The sequence below is a fragment of the Tigriopus californicus genome, chromosome 12 (genome assembly GCF_007210705.1).
Source record: "Tigriopus californicus strain San Diego chromosome 12, Tcal_SD_v2.1, whole genome shotgun sequence".
NCBI lineage: Eukaryota > Metazoa > Arthropoda > Copepoda > Harpacticoida > Harpacticidae > Tigriopus > Tigriopus californicus.
Window position 1 is genome coordinate 8976168 of NC_081451.1, and position 12878 is coordinate 8989045.

The following is a 12878-nucleotide window of genomic DNA, read 5'->3' on the forward strand; positions in this document are numbered from 1 at the left end:
GCAGTTTTGATCGTTATGCCGATCAAAGATCCGTCATGGCGTTCGAACATTCCATTTGCCATGGGCTTGTGAAACATGGAGCGCTTATTGTCAATACCTAAAAGCAACATTATAGACCATTCCAGAGGTTGCTCTCAAATTAAGATCTGCTATTAATAATCATGGTAAATGGTAGACCAAAGCAAGATACCCATTTCACAAGGGCTGTGGCACAAGAGCTTGTGGAACTAGACTTGTTAGGAAAAGTCTCAAGTATAAATCGATCTATGATCGTGAAAAGAAAACGGTTGTCGAATCTGGGGAAGAGGACACACTATGGCGATATGAATGACACCAAAGCATTCTGTGGTGGGTAGAAATGTTCCAAGGGACGATATCTTGTGACGCTGAACCTTGGATTGTTGGAAAGGCACTCACTCACACGAGAACAAAGCCCCTGACATCTTTTGCCACTCCGGACCCGACAAATGTTTTTGAAACGAAACGACGAGTAAGTCCATCCACCCAAGCGTCTACAATGATGTGAGTTGTGAGCTCAGGGTTGAAAAAAGCTAAGCAGATTGAAACCTTGAAGGCTCTCCGCAATGACGCGAGCTTTTTGAAGTGAACCAACTTGTGCGTTGGAGCCCACAGTTCCGACCTCCGTACCTCTCGACCTGATGTTTGACCGCAGCTTTGGTTGGCCCCTGACTTTATCACGGCCCGGAACGGTCACTTCTTATGAACTCCTTCCCCTTAAACTTGATGAAAAGTACATTTTCAAAACCCAATCGAAAAAACTTGGTCAATTGGAGGTACAATTATCCGTCGTGCTGCTAATTCTCGGCGTAGCTCTATCATCCGGACTGCCCGGGGCGAATTTCGTCGCCATAGGAAATATCTCCATTTAGCTGTTCCCCATCCAATCTTTACACAATCCCATCACCCAGACGTCTTCATACAAGAACGACCGGAACTAAGACGGAGCCAGTGGTTTGCCGTTCATGGTCTCAAAAAAGTACGATTATCCAAGACAATTTCATTCATCTAGACCTTCTAGTACTCCAACTTTTTGAGAAAATTCTTTAACCTTAATGTTTTTCCTTGTCCCACTGATCTCCCGTCACTTTGGCCATTGTTTCTCCAGAAATCATTCAAACTTCTGATGAAGGGGATATGTGTTGATGTGTCCTTGTATCATGTAAGCATGTCCATCTGTGCCCTCTCTTTCCCCAGATTGTTATCTCTGCCTTCCCCTCTTTATGTAAAAAGAACATATGATCTCTCTTCTTTCTCGGGCTCCACCATTGTTCTACTTGCTGCCCTCAAATATTCGTAGGGCGTATGTAGGCGTTGATCCAGTAGCAGGATTTAGTCAGACTTTGAAGGTTTTTGACGAAATTTCCTGATCAACCCTGTATTTAAGGGCTAGCCAGATCTGCCAACTCTAATTCGTGGTTCGATCAAATAATGCATCAAAATAAACGCTAAGTAAATTGGATTAACAATTTCTCGTCTTGAACCGCTGGGAATCCCATTCCCGGTAACGGTAAGGAAGCCCGCAAAAAAAAAATCTTGAGCTAGAACAGATCAGACGTGAAGAGATAACCCTCGGTATAGAAAGTCCCAACGTCTAGAAGTGTCATTCTATATCTCAATAACGACACAACCATCAGACTATAATATGTATTGTTTATTTTACAAACCACTCTTGGACACCTTGTGGTGTATAATTAGAGTATGGGTTATTGCAGATACCAAATGATTATAAGACCAAAAAGGAAAGTGGTAATAAAAGCACAGCCAAAGTTTGAAGCAAAGGGCGGGTAATAAGGGACATTTTCTGTAAGTGGTGGTTTCACTAGGGGATTAAGGTATCGAATGGCGTTTCAATGCCCGTTTAAAGTTTTCTACTTCCCGCATATTTCTCACATCTTGGGGTAGCCTATTCCACAGGGATGCCCCTCTCATCAAGAAGGAGTTCTGACGTGATTGAAGCCTGCAATAGGGAATCCTTGAATCACCATTTGCAGAGCTCCGAGTTCGGCGTTCAGTGAAATTTCTTACGAAAATGAATGGCTCCTGCCCCTTGGGAAGGCAGAGATCGATGATTCCATGGATGATATTATGCACCAAGATGACATCAGATCTATCTCTTCTCACTCTTAGTAGTTCTAGGCCTAATGTTTCCAGTCCCTCTGGGTAGGTCAGGCTATGCAGTGAAGGGATCATTCTTGTGAACCGTTGCTGCACTGATTCCAACAATGTGATGTCTTTAACGAGGCGGGGCGACCATACCTGTGAAGCATATTCGAGAAATGGTCTAACATAGGTTATGAATAACTTTGCTAGTATTTTTGGATCCTTCGTTTAAAAGTGTCGCTTAAGAAATCGCAAATTTTGAGTCGCCTTTCAAGCTATTGATGCGCAAAGCTTGCTGAACTTTACTTCAGGATCCACTATCACTCCGATCCGAGGTCCCTTTTGGGGACCTTTTTGAATATTGGGGTAACATTTCCTAAGGGCCAATCTTGGGGAACTGTTCCTTCAAACATTAACTGATTGAAGATGATCAACATTGGCCATGCGACGGAAAGGCCCAGTTTTTTAAGAATCAATGAGGGAATACCATCTGGCCCTGGGCTGGGGGTGTTGTTTAGCTCGTTCAGTTTAGACAGGACTTCCATGGTTGAGAACATTTTCAAGGTCAATCTGGCCTTATTATCAATTTTCAGCTCTTCTCCTGTCTGTTCTTCCACTGAGAAAACGGACGCAAGCTAATCCTTGAGTTGTGTGGCCACCTTAATGGAGTCCGTGGTTTTGGACCCATCGGGACAAACAAGTAGATCAATTGTTGGCAACTTGCCTCTCCATTGATTCACGTACTTGTAAAGGCTCGAGAATTTGCTTTTTCACTCAGGTATTTTTCATAGGACTTTTTGGCTTTTCTAATCTCAGATTTGACTTTCGAGCACAAGTTCTCGTACATGTCTCGGAATATCAGTGTTGTATGGATATTGCCTTGAAAGTATGGACAATCTAGATTTTTTCTTGATGAGCACCTCCAACGGCTTGGTCATCCACACTGGGAGGCATCGTCTTCCCTGTGCTTGCTTTGGCACGTTGTTGGAAATTGTGTGAAAAAGGACGTCCTTAAAGAAATTCCATCCAATTTCCACACCACAACTACTTAGATCGGCTATCCAAACAATGGACAAAAGATCACGGGCCATTGCGGGAATATTGGCTTTTGTTGAATCGAGGGGCTTGTAACTCATGCCTAGCTTTGCCTTTTAGGTGGTAGTTGGATGAAACCGCCTCAACTTGTAGTGCGTAATGATCGCTAAATTGAAGGTCTCTTGGAACTTGCACTTGACGGACCGACATGGGGTCATCAACCAATACAAGGTCCAGAATGTTGCCATTTACATGTGTTGCGTCTATCACCAGTTGGGTAAGGTATCCATCACGTAGAGATTCTAGGAAATTTGACTCGGAGGCCCCATTTGAGTATCCACTGTCCCACTCAATTTGAGGATAGTTGAAATCACCGAATAATAATTGCTCCCTGGGGGATTGATTCAACCCATCACGGTCATCGATTGAACAATTTGACGAGAAAAAGACACAATATAGATAATATTCTCCTACAAAGACTCCACACGTATTGGTTACTTGACAATCCAGGGTTTCACATTGTATGTTTTCTTTCCCCAATATGATAACACCTCCACCACCACCGTGCCGGGTGTTTATGCGATCACAACGAGAAACTACACGGTGTTTCAAGAGTCCAAGTTCCTCATTTTTTATTTCACTATGGAGCCAGGTTTCTGAAACCAATAAAAAGTCCGGCTCTTTCGTCACTAACAGAGTTTCGGGGTAACACAACTTATTCAACAGACTTCTGGCATTAACGTATATTATTCTTATGTTGGCTGGCACATCACTTCTTTCCTTTTGGCACCGTTTGCGTTTTACTCTTGGTGGCAATGGCCTTGTTTCTCAATAAAGTCAAGTCTTTCCTCCCTCCAGATGAATCTCTTTTCCCCGCGGTCAAAATTCGTTCGTTCTCGTTCGTTTGCTCTTTTCTCTCACTTCTAGATCTCAGAGTTCGGTCTTTGCTGATAGATTGGGTACTGTCCTCGATGCGGTTATCTTGGTCTGGTTCTTGCCCTCGTAATAGGCTTGAGTGATTTCAACGGGACAGATTCAATGTTATCTCCACTACACCCATGTCCACTTATTTGATTGGTACAAGAAGCCATTGTGGTCGTCGAACTCAAGTTTTCAGGATTGGAAGACCCGTCATCAACGGCGAGGGGGCAACATCCAGTGCCAATAATATGAACATCAGCGTCCCCCGTGGTGGGGGTATCAGGATTCAATTGAACTTGCTGGGACCCTACCGGCACCGAGACCCCACGCACCACTCTAGAGGTGTCAACCAAATCATCTAAATTGGCAATGCAGTTATACTTTAAGTGTCCTTCCTGCTTGCATTGGAAACATCTCTTAACTTGATCCCTGTGGATGGCTCTAATTCGCCTTGAAGCGATCGCAATAATTTCTGGGATGGGATCAAGAGGTTCAATTAGTATTTTCCTATTTCCAGTTATGATTCCAATAAGGCGTGGGTCTGAGTAAGCACCAAAACTTCTTCCTCCATAATTGCCAATGGCCGAGCAAACGCTCTTATTGCCCTCATTATTGTTTCATTAGACAAATCTTCTGGAACATTCAATAGCCTGAGATGGGAGTGATTCTTGCCTCCACGGATAGAGCACTTCCATAATGTCAAGCCATATTTTCTTTCAAACTCGGTGTTCTCACTGAATCGGTCGTTTACAATTATGTCTTCCGTAGTCTGAACTTTTATTGTGATCTGAACTCCTCCCATTTTCCTGATTGCCTTGACCACAGTTTTCTCGATTCTTAGGCTTTCGAAGAGAAAGTTGGCCATCACTGTAATCGGCAAAAACGAGTTTTCAGCCTCGCTTGAAAAGTCTAGCACTAGACATGGGAACGTTATTTTTGCCGCCCCGACGTAAGATTGCATTGTGCTACTGACATGATCGGTCACACGAACTTGCTTCGGTAGAATGCCTGTTGTTAATTCGGACATTCTGCACCAATTGATCCACGCCCTAGGGGCGAGATTGGTTTCGAACACCAATACCTGGTACCCCACCGAGCACTAGACAAAGCAATGCACTCCGCTAAAATCGCCACAAATTGAAAAGGAAAAAGTAGACGGCAGGAGCACTTGTTTACACTTCCAAGTTCACAAGGCCATGAGGTTTCTTTTTTTCCTCCGCAGGCGGGATTCGAACCCACGCCCTCTGGGGAACATGATGGTTTCCTTTTTAAAATAAAGTGAACATACCAAATGACAGAGGTCATAAAAATGCAAAAGAACCTCGAAAATTTTTGGGACCTCTTTTTGCAATAGATAACGGGATCAAATACAGTACTACAGTACTATATATGCTTTTTTTTCATGGCATAAGGGGGTATGGGAAAGGTTCTGGACGCTACGCTGGGGCAATGAGGGAAGCAACGGGTCATGACGGATCCACGAGACAACGGGATCCAAGTCGTTGTGGTTTTATTTTCCTTTATGCCTACACTCTTTCTTATACATTGTGTTTTCGAGTGCCAGTAACAATAAACAAGGGCGACTTTATTTTCTTGTGCGTCCTATGTAAGGTCACCCTCCCGAGAGAGATTCGACTACCCATTACTGTACACTCATGTAAACAACAATAGTCCTTCCGTCCTCGGTTTATTTGTAAGTCATTGAAGTAAATAACAAAATCAGACTGCATTCTGATAATAACCAAAACCAACTAAAAGAGTAAAACCGGCCAAAAAGGTCGGTCTGGTTAAGTTGAAGGTCAAAGATGAACATTGGCCGTTGATTATGGAAAAGTTAGGGGAGCTTGACCTCATTTCAATGCTGAAAAAGGAATCATCCATAGACGTAGCCGTGGACAAAATGATTTCAGTTTTTGAGGATGCTTGCTCGACTCTAGCAATCTATGAATGTGTTTCAAAAAGTGGAACACTGACTAAAATTCCAAAACATAGGATAGCTTTGTGCAAAAAGAGTTCCAATCTGGTAAGAAGATTTAAGAGCAATTCAAATCCAGAAATTGTGGTCAGCCTCCAAAAAATGATTGGATGTACTTTAGGGCAAGAATAAGGCCTCCATCGAAAATGACCTGCTAAACCCGGACAGTAATGTGGTTCAGGAGGTCAGTTTGAATCCAAAGGCATTTTTCTCTTATCCAAACCCTAAAAGCAAGATGAAGGAGCACGTTGGGCCTTTAAAGTCGATGACAAGTTTGTTGAGGCTGGTGATGTTAGTTAAATTGAGCAATTTGATGATCTTACAGTTACAGATCAATATTCTTTAGAGACCAACACGAACTTGTGGCTTTCAAGTTCTGCTGGTCCTGATGGTGTAACATCTCAGTTTCTGATGAGATGCTCACTGGTTCTCGCTCCTGTTTTCTCGTACTTGATGAACTGCGTCTTGGATCAGGGCAAGTTTCCATCCTCTCTAAAATTGGCTCAAGTTGTTCCAATTTTTAAAGGGGGAGGCAAGTGGCTCCCGAGTAACTATAGGCCGAGTTTTCTCCCTTCCTGAGACATGAACGCCATGAACCAAGAAAAAAGACAAAAAAACCTAATTGAGTCTAAGAGTAGCGTGGCTTCGGCTATATTTGTCATAAAATCAGGTCGAAGCGAAGGGAGGGCAATTTTAGGAATCATCTTGACATTTGAACACTTGGTGTCCAAAAGTGTCCAAAAGTGGGCACAAGAAGCTCAAAAATAAATATGATTGCCAAAAGTCGTTTGACTAACAAAAGCTTTACAAACTTTTAATATTTTTGAAACCTTAATTCATGTAACTTCTCTAACTAAACTTTGTGTCTAGCACCAAATGGAATCATCAATTGATAAAATGCCACTACACACAACAGACAAATTTTGTCATTAATACTTCTAATTTCCAAAAAGTAAATTGGAATGTGTTTTAATTGTAATTAGCTACCTTCACTAACAGCAGCATTGAGTTTTAAAGTCGTGTGGCATATTTGAAGTCAAAGCAAATATTATTAACATATTTGAATATTAAGAAGTCAAAGTCAAGCTGCAATCAAGGCATTTGGCTCTTGGGCAATATCATGTGAAATTAAGTCTTATAATTAGCAATAACTCATCAGCTGCATATGTAGAAATACTTTGTAATAATTTTAAGTAGTATATGAATGACATTATTATTTCATATCCATAAACAAACAAAGTTTTATAATTATTCTTGAATAAAAATGAATCTTTTCATTTTCTGACTTGAAATACATCAAAGTATAATATTTTTGCCATCCATAGATTGGCAGCGGGTGTCCAAAAGTAAACTGCCCTACCTGTCAAAGGTTGGCCTAAACATAAAAAAAAGATTCTTTTCTAAAAAGCTCTAGTCAGCACAAATAGTATGAGTGTGGCATTAGGGCCACTTGTGATTGAAAGAGATTGAAGCTTTAAGATTGTGAGGCGATCTTTCACCATTGGCCAGTACCCCCATGCGGCTCATGAACGGTCTGATTTGCTAAACGCGATCAGGATATCATATGAAGAGGCCAAAGCAGGCCAAAACATGTGTTTTGGCCCAGCCACGTCCGTCCGTGTGGCTTTCAATTCCATTTGGGCTGAATATAAAGTGCGACATTTTCCTATCCAAATCATAAGTTCTCGATTGTTTCTTCAACGTAACGGTAAGTTATTCGATTTGTTACACGATATTTCTTCAGTGTCTTGTTGCCTTATGTACCTACTCACAAGTCTCAAGGATTCACTTGCCAAAGCCCAACTGATAACTTGAGAGGTTTTTTGCCATTTTTCCTTTAGGCGTTCCCAAACAGTACCCTTTTAAGTCAATTGTACGTCATCAGGCAAAAGTGCACGTCCTGCCATTCAGCAAATCAATAATTTCTTCATAGGATGTGCTTATCCACTCAATTCATATCCGTTTCTAAACATTTCAGGACAAAGTAATCATGAAGTCTTTAACGGGATTTGGTTCTGTTTTGCTTTTTGTTGTTTTGATCGAGGTGGCTCAATGCCTATATCGACAATCGCCCCTATTGGACGTAGAATCCATCAACTGAGATGGGCGTCCATCATCTTATGAGTCCATAATGAAGTCTCTCCTTGAAAAATGCCAAGCAGGAGTTAAAATTGATCCATATTGCTTGGAATGTCAAGTACTTTTAAGACCAAATGGCGATGAAAGAGCTATTCAATCTTACGAATCTGTAATGGAGATACTTATTCGCCCCTGCATATCGTTGAAGGGAGAAGATGCACAATTCCAACCAATGTGGTGCAAAGAGCTTGAATCGCCAAATGGAGAGTACGTTTTTTCATCGTTTGAAACGATGCAAAAAATGACGGAGAGGGAGTGTAGGGCTGTTGATTATCGTCGTTCAACAAGCGAGAGGCTTTGGTGCACGCTCTTCGGGCATTTTTATTGATTGTGACCTTTTTTTCTCCCTGCAAGACCGACCTATTGATAAATTGGGATCATTGCATGTTAATCAACACTATCAGAAATATATGATGAATATGCCTGCTTGACTGCTGAGGACTGCTTGAGAACGAGACATTAAGGCATGTAGTTGTTGAGAGGGGAAACACGATATGAAGAAAGCCAAGAAAAAAAAATCAGGCGAGGCTCAACTGTCCGACGGTTGTTTGCTTGACTTTTTTTGATCTATCAATCCCTCCTGACTCTAAGATTTTCATGACTTTGGATGCCAAGCAGGGTTTATGTTGATTCACGCGATCTGACCAATTTTCTAGCCCCATTTGGTCGATTTAGATATTGTAGGGCTCCCATTGGGCTTAATGCGAGCGGTCACGAATATTGTCCCCCAGAAGATCAAGCTCTTTAAGGTCTCAACGGCATTCGTAAGATAGTCGATAATATCCTCATTTCGGCCCCCGACATTGAAGTTTATGCAGAGCGTATTAGAGTTGTTCTGGAAGTATGTCTTGACCATGGAATCACCCTCTCAAAAGAGAAAATTCAAGCAGGATCAGCAGTTAAATTTGCTTCTTATATTATCATTTCAAAAAGAGTGAAACCGGACCCAGAAAAATGCCGAGTAATTAACAACTTTCCGAGCCCTAAGTCGATAACAGACTTGCGATCTTTTATGGGTTGAGCCAATCAGTTGGGCCAATTCATTCCAGATGTGACTGATGCCCTTCAGCCAATCCGTCCTCTTCTTAGCCAAAAAAATCTCTTCTTTTGGTTACCCGAACATCAAGATGCATTCACGGGTGCCAAATCTTCTCTTTCAAATCCAAAAGGCCGATTACTATCCTATTTTGACTCCATTCTACCCACCAGGCTATTAACAGACGTGTCACAATTGAAAGGATTGCGCTTTGCGCTTCTCCAGACTGATTCGAAAGGTACAATCCGGCTTACTGGCGGAAACACGCTATGCTGTTTGTGACCTGGAGATGCTAGCAATCAAGAGGGCAATTCTCAAATGTCGCTTTTACTTTCAAGGGATCAATTTCAAGGTGATTACGGATCACCGTCCACTTGTGGGAATTTTTCGGGCCTTAAATCTTCCTCCTGCATCGAACCCCAGGATTCAGTAAATGATGCGTTTCATCGCTGGATACGCGTTCGACAGCAAATGGACACCGGAAAAAAATCATATCATTGTGGATGCTGTCACTTTCACCTCTCTTTGACCACTTAAACCAGACACTGAAAGTACACTACAACAAATTCAAGTGTGCCTAACTTTAATGAATAATCCCATTCATTTTTCGTCAATTACTGATCACTCTTAAGATGAGCCAATTTATCGAGCAATAATACTTGCCCTTCAATGTGGACTGATAAGTCCTTCAAAGCCTACACCTCCAACATCAAGGCAATAGGAAAACCAGAGGCCTCGCAAGGCAACTTTATTATTGGCATGGCATAATGAATGAGGTTGCCGAATTGATATCGAAATGTTCGGATTGCTTAATATTGCAACCGAGTCAACCTCAAGAACACTTAGTTCAAAGTTCATCAGATAAGCCGTTTCATGCCATTTATAAAAAAAACTGTGGAATTAAATGGTAATATATTTCGAATCATGACATACGACAAAACAGGAGTAGACAAGCCAATTGACTCTGACAACGGCTGAAACCAATTTTACCAGTAAGCTCCATTACAGACTTTGGAATAATAGTAAGAAATAACGGTAAATTTGAAGAACATCAAACTTCTGGCTGGATATATCGAACTTTCAAATCTAGGGACGCATTTACTGTGAAAACTCCAACAAGGTCAATTGTCCAACCGCATTTAGAATATGCTTCCTTCCCCCCCAATCTGGGCGCCAATGAAAAAACACAAAGAAGTTTTACAAAATATATTGCAGGCACGAATATAGCTTAGGCTATTGGGAAAGACTTCAATCCTTAGAATTATCTAGTATTCAGCGTAGGTACGTACGCTACCTAATCCTTTATGTTTTAAATGTCACCACGGACTTTGTCCTTACCCTGGAATAAAATACAACGTTAATGATTTGAAGAGGCATCACGTGTGAAATCAGAGTTTTATTACAACCCATCAGATAAAAAGTTGGTGAAGACCCTAAAATCCTCTTTTGTACTAAATCGAGCACCAACCCTCCTTCAACTGCTACCATGCTCACTTCGATAATCCATTTTTAAGTTTTAAGCTACATTTAGATCGTTTTTTATCAACAATCCCAGACCAGCTTTTCCTTCAAGGAGGCCCTAGAGCGGCAAATTCGAACGCATTATGTGACCAAATATGTAATTCATAATGACTTACGGGGAACTCATTCCCCTGTATCGGTATAAAAACCCGAAAAGAATATTGAAAAAAAACCGTGATCGGCACCCTCAAAAATTGGTTTCTAGATTTTGTACTTCTAAATTCGATCCACTCCGATGGTGGGCCACAGTTCCTCGGACCATTCAAAGAATATTACTGCAACAATGGAATCGTTCACGTACTGACATCCCGTCACAACTCTCAGAATAATGGACACGCAGAGTCTGCTGTTTAAGCCATGACATATCTCCCTCTAAAAAGTGTTTCATGGAAGCATTTCTTGTTAGCACCACGTGAGTGGCTCAACACACCGACTTCTGAAGAACTGAGAGCCCTGCTCAACTTGTTTTCAACAGACGCCAATGAACATTAACACCAACTTATGCTTCCAGAGCCATAGGCTCTCATGTTTTGGAGGAAACAAGTAAAATGATCAACCCGAGTTCCAGAGATATAAAGAGCCAGTATGATCTCCCATCTCGAAGCCTCCCTCCCTTAAAGATTAATGGTGAAGTCCTTCTCCAAAATGAAAAGACCAAACGTTGGGATTCTGCGGGGACTGTCATGTCCATGTTGCCAGATGGCCGATCTTACATAGTCAAATCCAATGGATCCAATCAAATCCGAAACTGTATTTTCCTAAAACGTGTGTCTAAAAAGCATGTCCATTTCAAATTGTGATTTAACTAAAATTAGATCATACATGGTATGGCGTTAGGTTTTCCAACAGAGCCTTTTGATGAAATTTGAGACTTACTATGTTCAAGTTAATCTTTGAGGGTGGAGGAAGGAGTGAAGGAAGCACAAAGAGTGGCCCTTCAAATCGTTCCACCTTGAACATGTCATATGATGGCTTTTACACGGTATTTTTCCCTAGGAGCGAAGAATGAAAACAACTCGTTTCACATCTTCTTTCTAATGTTTCCATTTTTAATGAACTCCTTTTGTTTTGGTTTTCCTATAAATGCATGTGTTGATTGGCATTGATAGGTAAATGAAGGTGTATTTAATGTTGCCTATGTTCTTTACCGTAAGTCTTTGGTATCCATTGGCTGACGACGAGATCATGTTCCAATGTTTGACACAAAGGTGAGCTAGAGGGGAGATGTCCCAACAAAGGGAAGAACTACAAGGCGTAGAAAACAAAACGCCTTACGGAAACACTTGGCCATATCTCACATACATTTACTCATGTTTTGAAGGACCCTCTCCAAGAATGATGGAAAACTTTACATGGGCATCTATGACTTCAAGCTATTTGCCAACGATTACTCCAGGTTGACCAGATTCAGGGGGAATACTCCTCGATTTGGGAGCTGGCAGAACCCAATTTTCAAATTAGCCAACTATTTTCGCCTTTTGTAGCCTGTTTAATGCCCAGGTTTTTTAAATTGGCAGCCGCGCTTCTTGCACCTCAAACAAGGGGTTTTTGGCGTTCTGGTCATTGGATCATACTGAGTTTCTAGATACTCTCTCCCAAGCAACTTCTGACCTCAATCAAAAAGGATATAATTTTAACTTAGAAATCATTCAAATTCAATTTTTCGTTGAGATAAAAGTAAGACAAAAATGTTGTGCCCAAAAAGCAAGAACATCGTGAAAAAACAATAACCAAGTATTTTTGGCCTTAATGGAACAACATGATAAATGAATATCCCAACAAAAAAAAACCTTTTTATACTTATTTTGGCTGATTTTGATTGACCATCAAAAACTATTTTGACCAAAATAGCAAACAATTTTCCGAGCATTACTATTCAGTGATCACTAACCAAGTCTGTGCAGGGAACGCGTTGTTCCAAGAAGAATTAAGCCATGGTATAAAAAAATCATTTTATCGAGTACATTTTTTTAGTGTAGAGATCCAAATATCCCCAGCTCGTCCATTTGCATAGGAATCTGCCAATTCTGCCAATCATAATTCACGAGGGTTACATATTGGCCAACCAAAACCTGTGTGCATGTTACACCGGACAAAATACTCTTGGGAGTTATATATGGATGGATTCCG